Consider the following 13,981-nt stretch of genomic DNA (forward strand, 5'->3'; position numbering starts at 1 on the left):
GGGCAGGAGGATGGGACAAACCACTGTTTCCACTGCTTATTTTTAAAATGTAAAGGCAGAAAGTGTGTGACTCTCCTATGCCAGGGTCTTTCCCAGAGCTAAATCCCATTCCCATTGTATTTATATTCACCAGAGCCACTGACTTGTTTACTGAGTGAGTGGCTGCTCAATTCCTGGAAGCCATTTACTTATCACTTACAAGGTGGAGACAACAGCAGTGCTCAGCACTATCTGTTTATCTACCCAAATATGGATTTTAAAGACTCATTACAGTCATTTGACTTTGAAGCCTCTCAGCCCCGAATACCATGTAAATAAAACCAATAGGCAATTTGGTAGAATTTCTGCTGTTTTGTTTGAAGGTTTCCAAGACACTCAATCACCTTGTCTCTAAAACAGTGTGTCCTTCTCCCACTGTTTGTTTATTTTTTTCAAAGATAAATCACTGTATCTGAAATCCAGGAAGCAATAGTGGCATGCTTTGGGGACAGTCTGAAAGTGAAGGGAAATTATTAGAAGTCGTGAGCTCAGTGGCAACCTTAGACGTGAGGTACTTGCCTGGCCCATGATCATGAACCCTGAGGGGGACACACCAGCATGTCAGGCACCCCCTTCTTCACACCACCCTTCTTCTGACACCTATTTAGCTTCCTTGCCATGCACCAAAGTTAGGAGAAATTGCTAGATGTCATCATGGCTCTTGTTATCTGGGGTACCCTGCACGCTTCCTCTTTGTGACAGTAGGCGAATTAGGTTTATACAGGGAGATGCATTCTTTTGCCTGAAATGCAAGTCACCAGGGATAAGTCTATCATGAGCAAAACATGTCACTGTTCCAAGCCTATGCGCTCGAGAGGTTTTCCTGTCTGTCTGTCTGTCTGTCCGGCAGTAGCTTTGCTGTGAGAGGCGTCCCCACACTCATCCCACGCCAGCTGCTGCTGTGTGCCAGGGCAGCCAGCTCTGCCTGCCCAAGGAGCAAAGCAGCTCCACAGGGACTGTAGGGAGCACGTCCATCCCAGCTCCTGTCAGACCAGCATTTGTGCTTCTGTGAGATGTAGGTGATTGCTAAAGTTGTTTCCGAGACTGCTTGTTTATATAAAAAAAGACAGTGACAGAACTGCATGGAAATACAATCTGATGTAAAACCACAGCGCTATTTTACTTTTCAGAAAGGTCTTGTAATGTCTTTGAATTGGCTACTTGGCTATCTTTGGCTCTGACTGCTAATCCTTCAGTATCCTTGAAGGTGTCCTTGATACTCTAAATTAGCTGATATTTTTAGAATATTTCAATTTCTATTATCAGTTATGCAATGGACATATCACTGAATATTTTTATGTCAGTGTGATTAAAATGCTTAATCCCCTCTGAGAAATTTGCAATGACAGAAACCATGGATAAAAATCAGCTCAAAGTTTAAGAGCGAGAAGTCAAGCAACTTTGGGAGGCAACAATTTTTCCAAAGGGTTTGTTCAGTCTTCTAAAACATTGGGACAGATTTTTTGCATAGGCAGACTCAATAAGAGTGCTATATGGATACAGGGGATGTGTTCTGCATTTATAGAACTGGGGTGCCCCAGAAGTGGGACCCTAGGCCAACACAGAGTTTCTAAGCAGCTGAAAGGACTGTGACAGCAAAGCCGTGCTGTGCCCTGGCACAGGGCTGGGGACAGTTGAGAAACCAAATCTGTGTGTTTAGCAAGAATCAGAGTGGTCCAGATCTCACCCTGTGGACAAGAGGCGAGGCTTAATTTGGAATGGGAGGTACTCTCTGCAGTGACTCTTGCTCTGCCAAAATGATCCAGATTCATCTGCAATGAAAGAGTCTTCAGAAAACATGGTACATGAGGGGCCTTTCCTGGGTTGTCTGCAACATCATTCTGCTTGTGGAAATAAAGAACCTCAGAAAATACAATCTCTGCATAAGAAAAAATGATGTGACTTAATTAACACGTCATGTTCATAAAGGAGTACCTTCTGTCAATCAGAATACCAACTTTTTCTATATTTCAATATATTCCTGACTTTGCAACAATCAATATGTAGAGGAACTTATGTGTGTTCATATCTTGATCTAACAACTATTAAGCAATACTAGTTAAACACTTCTGGTTTTGCTAGGTGAGGCTGAAATGTTGGCTTGTTTCTCAAAAGCATCACTGATACCACTTCTTTTTAATATGCACTGTATGTGCATAAACAGTGTTTATCAAGAACACCTTCCAGGGAATTTCCATGATCTAAACAAATGTCTTTGAGATTACTAATATTCAAAATATTAAAAGGTGCTCTCTTATTTTTGCTTATTTTTTTACTCTCTGGAAAGAGAAACTGAAATTTCAGAACCACAAAGGGTTTTCAAGGGTATGTGAGTAAGATTTCTCCTTGGAAAGGTACAGATAGCTGTTCTCAAATCCAAGGGGCCCACAAAGAGTGTCTGGGTTTCTGGAATGAATTGCTGAGTTGTGCGTACAGGTGCTAAGTGCGATTACGTCAAAGTGTAAGTGCAGGAAATGAGATCACCCAAAGGTACCACAGGCACTGCAATATTAAGAACTGGGTATTAAGAACTGCAACTGTATTTATCTCCAGGTTTCAAATCCCTCCTCTTAAACCCACTTATTAACTATTTTGTTAGAAGCTGTGAACGAGACCAGGCTGGGGTAGAGGGATACAAAGAATTTGGAGTGAGTTTTCAATTAAAATCCACAGTCTGTTCTGTTCCTGATAATCTCTAAATTCTTTTGAAGAAATGATCATTATAACTCTGTCTAATCTGTTTTCAAAACAGACTCTGAAATAGCCATTGTGTCCGCACCTTCTGTTTTTATAACTTATGTGCTTTGATATTGTAATTGATGCAAGTGGGTGCAATTAAATCTTTATTTGGAAACTTGCACCAAAGCAAGTCATTCAGTAAAAAAAAAGCCACCAATGTGCTTTGACTCTAGATTCTCACACATATTTGCACTTACAATCAAAGCTTTTGTTCTGTTAAACTAACAAGGGCCATTTAGCATAAGAAAGAGTTAACACAGGCTGCCCTACGTTTTGCTAATTTTGGGAATAACAGTTGAATGGAAAAATATTTGCAGGAAACTATGCTGTCACAGTAAAAATGACCAATTTTTATTTTAATAAGTAACTCACCACCAGTGGAGATATTTAAAAAAGGCCTGATGATATGCCAATGATTGCTGTTACTCAGTGATAAAATACTTGTCTTGTTTTTCCTAAGAAAGATCACAAGAGAGCAGATCAGATCTCTAGCTCAAAATTGCTTCTAAACTAGGCAGTGAATTCCACTCCACCACTTTCACTTGGGGGCATTTCACAAGACAGGCAGGGATCGAGTTCTGCAATTAGTCGTTTGTTGGCATATCTTTATTTATTAGATCTGTGACACAGTTATTGATCAGCCATTGCATTGCTACTTATAATTCAGGCACTGCGGTCTTAAAACTTAGCTGTGGATTGGTTTGTGTGAAAGGAATTTTTGTAGAAGGGCAAGCATGATTTATTTCAGTGAAATGATCTGTCTGCTTGGTCCCACTGCAGGGAAAGGCTGTAAAAGCACAGAGCTTAGTCGGGCTGTCAGCTGCTTCTGGAAAAACTACAGGTTAAAAGCCTTTTTCTTTTGCTCAGGGACTCTCAACTAATAGGAAAAATCTTAAATGTAATAAAATATGGTGTGTATATGTACATGCATATATTTACATATATATTAAATATAGTTCCTTTTTCTTCTGAGAAAGTTCAGGTAGACCACTTTACCACCTATGAAGCAAAGTCGTGAAAGCACACAGTGGGTGTAATCAGCTTTAAAAACCCTTACAAGTGGGTATAAAAACCTCTATATCAATTTATCTGGAAAATATTATCTTGGCCTCCTTGAGAACCAAAAAGATGTCTTCAGAAGGGCACTCTTTGCAGAATACACCTCCAGCAAGAGTGAGGTTATTTAAGGAGTTCCTGTATCAGGCTACCTTCCTGACAGGAAAGGTCAGACTTCTCGTGTCTCCAACAAGCATGGCAGAGACTCTAACCTCAGTCTGTCATTATGAGGAAATCAAGCTCAACTGCACTGAAATTTTTTATTGTTGATTAGACTGGTTTAAATAGCATCAGGACTAAAACCTAAAAATAATGCTTGTTATCTGAAGATTGCCTCTCGAGATAATTCAGCATCTGAGGGACAGGTCTCATATCCTGTAGTAGGACAGCTGCACATTAGTAGAACACTTTCTGTCCCAGAGGAGGTGGCCATTGTAAAGTTTCTCCAGTTTGACTCATCTTGAGCTTGTCTGAGTTCTAAAATTTGATTTTAAGATCAACTTAAGCAAATTTGAGATGAGATTGTCTCTGAAGAAAGATGAATCTCATTTTTTCTCTCCCTTGGCTCTGTGCCTTTTCTTGTGTCAGCACTATCATTTTCATAGCTTTGTGATCTGATTAAACCTGAGTAAAATTTAGCCACTCAAAAAACCACCAAAGTGGTCTGCTATTGTTTACACACAGGAGTCAGCAAGAACAAAAACTGTGTGAGCAGAGCTAGGGAAAAGAATGGATTGTTTCTGCCAGAGGTGAACCTGTCCTTGGAAGCTGCATCACCTGCAGCTGGAATATAGCTCCTAGCCACCTCTGTGGAGCCAATTGTTGGACTGTACATCAAACAACAACCCTTACTACAGTTCTTTTGCACCAAATTCTGATTTTTCAGTGACTCCCTGATAGCATCCAGTTTGAAGAAAATGTTAGAAAGGCCTTGGATTTATTAAAGTGCAGATTAAAAACAAGTTTCGAAACTAGTTGCAAAATGGCATTTCTGTCCTGTTTTTAGAACTATGTGTACAGCCTTGGGAAGAGAATAAGCCAACTATAAAAAATATTCTGAATCCCTTAGGACAGTACAGAAGAAAGAACAGCTCTGCCTTTTACATTAATCTAACCAACCAGCTTCTACCTTCCTACTCATTGATACCAGAATGAAGAGGAAAAATATTTATCCCTCCCTTCAACCGAATATGGAATTCAAATAAAAACAAAGTAAACCAGCCAGGCAAATAGTACAACTTCCTGCTCCAGTCCCTCTAAAATTCAATTTTACTGACATAAGCTTGGAAAAGATTCCGTGCCCTAAATTACCACTGAGAGTAAATAATAATTACATTTGCCATGACAGGAGATTTTGGGTCAGTGTCAGCCTAAGGACAGCAGATGAGACAATCTGTTGGGATTTTCCTTTGCCGCTGTAGAAGGTTTTGCATGGACAGGGAGGGACAAAGGAGGCCTGAAGAGTACTCAGGCCCATGGTGGCATCAGAAGCAGAAAGTGCTTTTCCAGACAGAATTCTGTTCTGTCTCTTTCAGTCCTGACCCTTTCCTCTCCCCTGTGTCCCTTGCCCTTTAGTGCTCGCAGTCTGGGAAGTGCCATGGGACTGTCTAAGGACAGAGAGGGAATGTGGCTGCTGTGCCAAAGGGCAGTGGAGGAGAGTGGTGGGTACTGAGAGAGAAAAGGGAGGATAGAAATCCATTAGGATGAAGAACAAGATCCTCCTGTGGCACAGTTGAAGAGAAAGTACAGAGAGGAACAGACCAGCAAAAGGGTCAGGAATCTCTCTTCTGACCCACAGCCTTTCAGAAATGCCATGTCCAGTGGGCTCCGCAGGCCAATATTGTTTTTTTTCAAATTCTCACTTTATTGAAAACCTCCTTGAGGTGGATCAAGGATGGATGTTCCCACAGGACCTTTTTAGGACCTTTTTGTAGCCCCTCCAAAACTTTACTCTTTCTTTGAAGACCTTTCAACTCCCTACCAATCAGCTTGAATGCCCTCAGCCTCTTTTACTTTCTGAAATTTGATTAATATCTTCTTGCTCTACAAAGTACCATGCCTTTTTCCTTCCTTCCTTCCTTCCTTCCTTCCTTCCTTCCTTCCTTCCTTCCTTCCTTCCTTCCTTCCTTCCTTCCTTCCTTCCTTCCTTCCTTCCTTCCTTCCTTCCTTCCTTCCTTCCTTCCTTCCTTCCTTCCTTCCTTCCTTCCACCACTGCTACAATACTGAATTTTGCCTATCCTTTGGAGAGCACAATTACAACAGTCAAAACAGTTGAACAATCTGCTATATATTGGGACCCTTAGATGGTACCACTCACTCTGCCCAAACCAGCTCTGCCTGGAAAGAAATGAGAACTCTCTTTCCATTAGCACTGAAGACCCTCAGCAACACCAATACAGGACCTACACTGGGATTTTTATGCATCTTGAATGATTGTTCTGACCTGCAAAGTAATCATGATGTCTTCTAGTAACTCACCACCCCATATCAACTCTTCTCTCCTGGCCTTTCTCAATAATCCATTTCAGTTTTCACTCTATCCTCACTTTTTACTTTTTCAGTTTTCTCTACAATTAATTTCTTTTTTCTGGGTTTTTTTTTTTTTTGGTTTTTTTTTTTTTTTTTTTTTTACTGACATATGATGTGAGGCATAGATGTTTTCAGGAGGTGAATTAGAGGTTTTGAGGTTTTAGAATGAGTAATTTATGGGATTTTGGCACCTACAAAAAGAATGGCAAGTGGCTTGGGTTGGTGGGATAGGCATGGTAACTTTCCCTCCTTTTTCCTTCTTTTTCCTTTTTTTTTTTTAGAGTAGCTACATTTGAATTGTTCTCTAAATGTCATGTTTCTAAATATTCTGGAGTAATATGGTTTAATTTTACTTTCAATCTACGATATCCCTAATTTAGATCCAGTAACAAGAATTATATACTCATGCAAATATATATATGTTTTATATACATATATATTTAATTCTACTAATCCACATCACCTATACATGTCTACACTTACTTTTTCAGGGATGAGTATTGGCATTTAACTCATTTCTGTGGGCAGGAGAAGGTAATAGTTACACCCAAGACAATGCTAAGAATACTTTTGCAGGAATCAAGCCTTCTCCATGCAGTGAATACTGCTTTATCATTCTTTTGGTGACATGAAACTCCATTATGACTTAGATGTTATGACTATGTCATGATTTATGATCAGGAGGGCCTTGAAGGAGTCTGCCAGCTGTTATGGCTGCATTGCCTACCTGTCTATTTGTATGTCCTTACATGAGATGCCAATTGCTTTGAGGTTAATTGTCTTAGCAGGTGTAACTGTAAAGTTAATAATATGTGAGGCAAGGTAAGCATATTGGCCTCTTTTCTCAGTGAGAACAGAAGTGAGACTGAAAGGTCCCTGCTACTATACAAAAATTTCTGTACACAGAGGTGTAGCTGGTCCTGCCATGTGTCTGCTCCTTCTGCTCCCAAATATTCTCATTGTTGTGCCTGAGATGAGATCACAAAAGGGTAAAATGAAATGTTTTCCTAAATTGTTATGGGATTTGCTGATACTTTGTTATTATAAAAATAAAAGGGCTACAGGGGCTGCTGCTTCCTTGAGTCTCTAGGAAAAAAATGAATCTGTATGTTAAACTGTGTGTGTTCCCACGCTCTGTCCTGAACATCATGAACATAGTTGGCTTTTTTAGGCTAGAGGTACCTTGATTATGTGCAATATTAAAAGTATGCTCAAAGGGGGAGGAGTAATATTAAACCTTCATAATTAAACTTTTCCCGATTTTGGTGAGTTCAACATGGAGTCATCGAAATCCTTCATTCTTTGTTATTGCAATTTTTTCAGGCTGAAAGTTTTGAGTAGGAGCAAAGATGATAATTGCGTAAGAGGGAGGGACTTAAAGATGACCACTGCTCATCACTTTACTAATAGTTAATGTTAAAAACTGTGAGACATTCTGGCTTCTAAATTTTTGGCATTTTTTCAATTTTTGTTTAGTATTGGATGGTTTACCTCAAATTTTTTTCAGTAATGAAATTGAACTCTGTCCAAAACTGTGAAGTCAGCACAAGTTCTGAGAGCATGTTGCTCTCTGAGTTCTCACACTTTTAAAGCCTTGCAGACTCCATATATACTCTCTCCTTGGTGTGCTCCCTACTGCTGAGAATGGGATCACCTACCTTCTGCAGACTGGTTAAATCTGTTGATTTTCCTGCCTATATTTGCCCCTATTTTCCAGCTGTCTGGTGTGTTGAGCTCTTCCCAGACGCAGTGATCACTTGTTTACTGTGCTGGAGCTGAAACTCGTGGCCAGCTGGCAGCTGAGAAGGGAAGAACCACAGCTTCTTGGTGCATTAAATCGTCATATTAGGCTCTAGCTTGGAAAACTTTTGCTGGCTTTGTTTTTTTTTTTCCCTAACAATGACATGACAAATATACTGGGTTTTCATTTGTTGGGTTTTTTTGGTCTTCTTTATTTAATTCTGGGATACCAAAATATAAAATAAAAAAAATTTAGCTATGACAAATCTAATCAGCTCTTCTGCTAGGGTAAGACACGTGCCTTTTAATTGCAGTGACCTTGTTTGGTACTGAATTACTATGCAACCACTAATGAGGGAGTTACCTTAGAAGAAATAGTAACCAAAAAGAATCAGTGTTTTGAGAGTGGGTGTAAGTGAAGAAACACAAATTTGAGACTGACAATTATTTCAACTATTAATCTTCTTCTGGAGGCAAGTGATAGTGATGACAACAATCTGACAAATTGTAAAGCCCTGTGATGAATTGAGTCAATTATGATCTTTTGTCTGTCTCACCTGCACTCTATCCTCTGTTCTGGTTACCCCTCAGGGGAACTGTTTTTAGTATTGCAGTCCTAAGACAGATTGTAGCTGGGCATGACTTCCATACCCTCTGATTCCATTGCAGGGAAGATGGAGCAGGGCAGAAGAGCTTCCTTAAAAAATTGAAGTCTATATCCTTCCATCCCGCAAGAGCTCTGCACAGGCAGGTAATCCTGATTCTGGAACTGTGCCCTTAATGCATTTCTAAAGCAGTCCTTTTGGGGCTAGCACATGTATGGTTTCCTACTAAGAGAGTACGTGTATAGGCCTATGCACATTTCCCCAGAAAATACGGAAATTGTTCTGGGATGCCTGGATCAGCATCCACACTTCTAGGATACAGAATTCTGCATTTTCTTGTGTGCTGTAAATTTGGTGTGACTCACCAAATTTCTCAATATTTTTTTTGTACATTAACCCTATGGTGTTTTTACACAGAATAATCATTGTTAGAATATTTTGTTCAGGTGAATGGGTTTGATCAGGGGCAGCGAGAAGAAAGCTATCCAGCGGGTATATGGTTGCATGCCTAAATGTTATTTATTGCTTCTTCCTCTGGCCAGGTTTTTGATCTTTAGCTGTGCCACTCAAATGTCTCCAAGTTTGGTAGGTGAGTTCTGAGAGCCAACTGAATCAATTCAAATGACTGTAGTGAAGGGGTGCCTGAATCCTGAGTCTTGCACAGCTCTGGGCTTCCAGCATGGAGGAAATGCTTCTGAAAGACCATGTGTTTCTGAAATTTAGGTGATTCCAGGTTAAGAAACAATTGAGCAGACTTTTGCACAGAATATAGTTTGGGATTTAGTTCACAAGTTTTACATGAGCCTATGTCTGACTTTGGAATGCCCACATATGGAGAAAAAGAAAATGAAATGCTGGCTTCACCAGCAGCTGCTGTATACTCAATACTTTTGATCAGACCTTTTTTACTGAGGCTCCTGAACATGGATTTATGAGCCAACCTCTAAAAATCTTGGCTGAAGTTCTTAGAAGGAATTCATCTCTCTTATACTACCCACCATGAGGCCCCAAAACTGCCAAATTCTTTAAGAAAGAAAGAGCAGCTGTGCCACACTAAGTCATGGGTATACTGGGCTTGGCACCCTCCAGCAGTGGAAAATAGTGAGTGCTTGGGGTAAAGTGTAAGAATAGGACAAGCATGGAATATTTGTCCAGGATCCACTCCAGGTGATTCAGGGATTCCCTGTACCAGAAGCTATATATTTGTATTTCATTGCTGAGAGTATTTATTTTTTTTCCATGAACTTGTCCAAACATTTGAACACATGTCATTTCTATCCCCACTGCATCCTGCAGCAAGTCGCCCCAAGGTTTCACTGTGCTCCACATGAAGAAGCATATCTTCCTGTGCTTCTTGGAACTTGCTGTTTGCTGGGATCTTTAGAATGAAACATTGTTTTTTAATTATTTATCTTTTCTTTGCAATTTAGGATTTCAAAGGCTTTTTTATTACATGTCATTTTCGACAAGATATCATTGAAACTCAACAGGAGCATGAGCATGCTATTCATGCATGAGCATGCATTTGAAGCTAGAATTTAACAGTAAACTTGTTGGTAGATTTATAGTCATGTTCTAGAACCTCTTCTGTTCCTATATAAACTCTTCAAACATCATTGAATCCAGAGTAAACATAAAATTATTCAAGGAAGCAAAAAGTCATCTTCCCTTCATGTTGGCAGGAGAGACAGACTGAGGTTGCTGCAGGAATCATGAAAAATCCCCTTTGATTATTTTTGAGAGCTGAAAATGCCAGAGTTGAGAATTGCATGAGGTTCTTGAGCAGAGGTGCACGTGTGTGATTACGTGCTTGTGTTCCACACCGACACACAAAACTGCCAAGGCCATCTGTGCTGGAGGAAAGGTGGTGAGTTAAAGTCTAGGCAACACAGAGTGAACCTCAGTGCCCTGGCTTAGAGATGCTGTTGGCTACCATGGAAACCAATTGGAACTACTCTGTGAGGGACATGTTATCTGTGGGAACAAAACAGGAGTGACTATTTCTCAATATCACAATTACTTACAATTAATCTTGCATATTAGGATTGTCTTGAGTTATTTGCATAAAGCATTATTCACTTTGCTACAAGTCTTATGTGAGTGGGGGCAGCCTGACCTTAGCAAGAGTTCAAGGGTTTGACAGTCAACTTGAGAACCTGTTTTATGATGCATAATTTTAACAGCATTTCGGGTATGGCTCTTCAGTGCAGCTTTCATTTCAGCCTTTAAAACCTAAACTCTTTGCAGATGGCAGTGTGCATAGAAGAAAAGTGGTGCAAAAGTCTGTTATAAGCTGTCACAGCAAACTAAATCTGGCTGTAGTCACACAAGTAGCAGTTAAATTATCCCGCAGCATCAGCAGTAGCTTTTAAGTGAAAACATGATCATGGGTGATGTTTGAGGGCTAATAGAGACAAAAATTTGTATTTCAAGTCATGGCAGAGACTATGAAGAGAAAGGTGAGGGGATGTGTGTCTCGGTATACAAAACGCTAAATTAGGGGACATTTTAAATACGTCAGTTTTACAGTATTGTGACTTGACAGGCATCAGCAGAGGCATCCCTGACTCACACAGACCTAAAAACCAACAGACCTTGGCCTGTGCATCACACAAATGCTCAGTAACTTGCTTATGTGTATTTATACTCAGATATAATAAACGACATTGGATAAGCATTCACCACGTCACAGCATAAAATAATTGTATGCACATAACTGTCATTCATGTTGGTTAGAGGTTGAACCCTGCTGAATTTGCCTCTCATCTGACCAATATAAACATAGAGCATCTGTGAGGTGAGCTGCATTTTAGAAAGTGAGTCAGGACACAGCATGATGCAGCACAATTTGAGGGGCTTTTTGATATTCCACATCTTTGATCATATAGATTTTTAAGGCAGTTACTGTAAAATACTGGTAAGAAGTACAGCTAAGGAAAATGCAAATGAGCTCAATAAAGACTCCAGGGCTTTTTGGGTATGTGAGGTTATCCAGTCTGTTTACAGATCACATTCTGCTAGAATGAAACAAAATCAAACCAAACCCTTGCCCTGAAGATATAATTGGCAACATTAAGAATCTTACAATACCCCAGGGACAGTAGTTGCATCTCTACTTCACCACATATTATTGTTGAAAATATTATTCAGCTGTTTATTTACCTAGAATTAGCAGATTAGGGAGTAGTGTTTTAGTGGATACCAAACATCTGTGATAGCAGTTTCAGAGTAATAGACTGAAACAGGCACTGTATCATCACTTTGGGGAAGAACGTAGGCAAATACAGTTTCTTCTTTTTCCTTTCTTTTCCAGGTCAGCTTTGCTAACAGCTATCTGGGCTCAGACCCCAGCTCTTGAATCTCACATTTTATTAAGTACTCACTTTGCCACTAGTCATTCAGAAACAGCCTTGTGTAAGGTATTAAAGAACGAGTAAGCCAAATCAGCATTTCAAGACCCTCATATGGCTTTCATATAGCTGGGCAGAGTGTGTCTTTTCACAATTGCAAACCTTTCTTCAAGTCGGATGTTAACACTTTCAGAGTAACTTTTAATGCCAAAACAACGTCCTTCCCTTTCAGTTCAAAGAAAACACAACATCTGTCATAATGTGAAATGTAGATTTAATGCAAGTGTCAAGTCAGGCACTTGGTAATGAGGTAAAAACCCTTGAGATTCTAAGTCTCTCTTCCACGCTATCCTATTACAGGGAGGGGAAAGGAAAGAACTGTTTCTTTGGCACTTAGCAGCTTTTCTGTGTCCCTTATCTATCCTTCCCGGACATCTTCTGTAAATTAGTACATTTTTCCTGGCAGTGACCCTGAGAGGGAGGAAGGTGTGATAATGTTAGCTTTGCGGCAGAGGGAAACTGAGGTGCAGACCAGCCACAGTCCGTGCTTGCCGCGGCACTGCCCGCAGCCCCCAGCCCCGGCCGGGGCGCTCACGGCTCCCCAGGGGCAGCGCAGCGCTCCCCAAACGCGGCCGCGTCCCGCGGGACGCTGCGGGGCGGCGGCGGAAGCGGCGGGGAAGCAACAGGCTGGTGGCAGCCGGGCCGGGGGAAGGCAGCGGGGAGCGGGGCCGGAGCTGTCCCAGCAGCGCCGAGCGGGCGCTGCAGCCGCCGAGGGCGGGCGGGCACCGAGCCGCTCCGGGGAGCCCGCTCCGGGGAGCCCGCACCGGGAACCCGCACCGGGGAGCGGGGCCGGGGAGCGGGGGCGGCCAGCCCGCACCGGGAGCCCGCACCGGGAGCCCGCACTGGGGAGCCCGCACCGGGGAGCCCGCACCGGGGAGCGGGGCCGGGGAGCCCGCACCGGGGAGCGGGGGCGGCCAGCCCGCACCGGGAGCCCGCACCGGGAGCCCGCACCGGGGAGCCCGCACCGGGGAGCGGGGGCGGCCAGCCAGCCTCCCGGGAAGCGCGGGCTCGGGGCAAGGACTCGCACATGTCTGAGTGCAGAAGCAGAAATATTTGCTCTTCGGATATCCCCTCTTCTCCCCGCCTCGCCCCCCATCCCAGTTTTCCTCCAGCCTCTCTCCGCCGTTCTCCCAGGAAGGCTGGAAGCGGCCACGGGGTAACCGCGGCACGGTAAGAATATGGGATTTCGGGATGCAGATGTCACATCGCCCTGCTAACGACTCCCGCAGTAGCACTTTATCAGGATTTCAAACTGCATCATTTATCTCTTTTAGAAAAGCGTCTCTTGGTGGAGATTGCCCTCAATAGACCTGCCACAAAAACATTTTAGTGTTGCTCTTGTGCTTCTGTGCATCGCACTGCGAAGGGGTCCCAGTGGTCCCCTGGGAATACAGGGAGTTGTGAGAAGTTACACAACTGGCCACCAGACTAATCCACTCCCTCTACCTTCCCGCGAGTACCTCCCCCTTCTGCTCTTTTTTTCAATAGCAGCGCTTTCTCAAAATCTCAGGTTACTTTGCTAAAGAGTTCTCAAGCCTCATAGTTTCTGCCCTTGTCTCTGCCTCCAGCTCCTTAAGAGCCACCCAACCCCAGCGATTGGATTGGGCAGCCCGTCTTGACACACCACTGTGCTGAGTGCTTGAGGACGTGTTTCAACAGATGGTTGGGGTTAGTGTGTGTCATCACACTCGAGTGGGGATTAGGGGAGAGAGGCAGCCTTGCTGGAGCTGTGTGGTCTTCCCCAAGTGTGAGCTGCAAGCAAAAGAAGAAATACCTAGCTCTGGGGGAGAAGCGGGAAGAATCGTTTCCAGCAGCTCAGAGGGAAAAATAAAACCGCACACTTTGTTCAGGTAAAGTAAAAGG

General features: G+C 42.4%; 1 protein-coding gene across 13 annotated transcripts in view; it reads left to right on the plus strand.

Annotated features, from left to right (window-relative positions):
* Nucleotides 1–8,794: 8,794 nt before the first annotated feature.
* SULF1 (sulfatase 1) overlaps nucleotides 8,795–13,981 on the plus strand; it is a 128,636-nt gene continuing 123,449 nt past the window's right edge. For 9 of the 13 annotated variants that reach the window (XM_063170035.1, XM_063170011.1, XM_063170076.1 and 6 more), the window contains exon 1: nucleotides 13,382–13,968. The gene's annotated coding sequence lies outside the window, so the exon portion shown is untranslated. Of the gene's footprint in view, nucleotides 8,855–13,133; nucleotides 13,289–13,381; nucleotides 13,969–13,981 lie in introns of those variants that run through there. The other 4 variants (XM_063170025.1, XM_063170018.1, XM_063170103.1 and 1 more) reach the window with 4 other exon arrangements.

Source organism: Melospiza melodia, chromosome 1 (assembly GCF_035770615.1).
Source record: "Melospiza melodia melodia isolate bMelMel2 chromosome 1, bMelMel2.pri, whole genome shotgun sequence".
In the NCBI taxonomy this organism is placed as follows: Eukaryota; Metazoa; Chordata; class Aves; order Passeriformes; family Passerellidae; genus Melospiza; species Melospiza melodia.